This window comes from Mandrillus leucophaeus, unplaced genomic scaffold (assembly GCF_000951045.1).
Source record: "Mandrillus leucophaeus isolate KB7577 unplaced genomic scaffold, Mleu.le_1.0 Scaffold208, whole genome shotgun sequence".
Classification (NCBI taxonomy): domain Eukaryota; kingdom Metazoa; phylum Chordata; class Mammalia; order Primates; family Cercopithecidae; genus Mandrillus; species Mandrillus leucophaeus.
The window spans coordinates 3,249,550-3,251,233 of record NW_012102121.1 but is presented as its reverse complement, the minus strand read 5'-3'; positions in this window follow the sequence as shown (position 1 = coordinate 3,251,233).

The window sequence follows — 1,684 nt, the reverse complement described above, 5'->3', positions numbered from 1 at the left end:
CCGCGGGGTGGTGCCTGGCGACGCGCGGCTCTCGGGTACTGAAACCCAGGGAAACCTAGGGCGCGGGTCCGCGGGCCTCCTTGGCCGATGGGTGTGAGCGCCCAGCTTCGCCTGAGGCGGCAGTTCTCAACGTTGGCTTTCCTAGTAGAACCTAGTGTGGAAACTAACCAAACAACGACAAACGGAGGCCTGACTTCACACGACCGACTCAGAACCACTGGAGTAGAGTGGGGTGGGGTGAGATGGGGTTGGCCTCCCGTGCATAGCCAGGGTTCGGAAGCCCTGGTGAAACATAGAACCCATGCGCCCCCTGCCCTTCATGGCCGGATGTGTGTGTGACTCTTGCTGTTTACAGCCAGAGGAGGATGGGGCAGGCAATCCTGCAAATGTTATGGGAAACCCACTGTATTAGTCCGTTCTCACATTGCTATGAAGAAATACTACGAAGGAAAGAGGTTTGACTCACAGTTCCGCATTGTTGGGGAGGCCTCAGGAAGCTTACAATCATGGCAGAAGGCAAAGGAGAAGTAGCCATCTTTTTCACAGGGTGGCAGGACAGAGCGAGTGCAAGCAAGGGAAATGCCAGACGCTTATAAAATCATCAGATCTTGTGAGACTCACTCACTATCACGAGAAGGGCACGGGGGAAACCAGCCCCATGATCCAATTACCTCCACCTGGTCCTGACCTTGATACATGGGGATTATGGGGATTACAATTCAAGATGAGATTTTGGGTGGGGACACAGCCAAACTCTTACAGGTAGTTAGGCATGAGCGGGGCGGGAGAGGGTTCTCCCCTGCTACCCACTAGGGATGTCGGGTGATGGTTCTGAGGCAGGACAATAGGGACTGGAGGCAGGGAACCTAAGACTGGTTCACGCCAACTTCCTGGAACTAAATTGAAAGGAAAACCCTAACTTTCCACACCTAAGTAACAAAACCCCCCACCTTTTCTGCCCAGCAGATGGGAAATTGGCTATCTGCAACCAATTAGACTGATTGTAGGCGAGTCTAACTTTGCGTGGAAGTATAACTTTGTAACTTCACCCTAGTCTCTGATTGGTTGGTTTTTGAAACCAATCAGATGTTTGCACAGGGATGTGACCTTTGTAACTTCACTTCAGCCTCTGCTTGGCTGCTTTCTGCAACCAAGCAGACTGATTGTGAGCTACCACTTCATTTACATGAGGTGAGCATGAAGTGGCCAATGGAAAACTTCTAGCGGGTATTTGGACCCAGGAAGATTGTTTCCCGGCCCTTGAGCCGCTGCTTGCGCTGCTCCCACACTTTGGAGTGTGCTTTCGTTTTCAATAAATCCCTGCTTTCCTTCTTTTGTTGCTTCATTCTTTCTTTGCTGGGCGTTTTGTCCAATTCTTTGTTCAAAACACCAAGAACCTGGACAACTTGCAGTCAGACCCTCTAATTATCTATGAGATAATTCCATAATTATCTCATTGCTTCTTTAAAAAGGATAATTCGGCAGCACAGGAAGAGGCCATTTCTTGATGGTCCACACCCGTTAGGATCAAAATGCTAATTGAATGCAGGCCTCAGGGAGAACCAACTTTCCGGGCATGCGTGTTAAGAGACAAAAATGGGCCGGGCGCGGTGGCTCAAGCCTGTAATCCCAGCTCTTTGGGAGGCCGAGACGGGCGGATCACGAGGTCAGCAGATCGAGACCA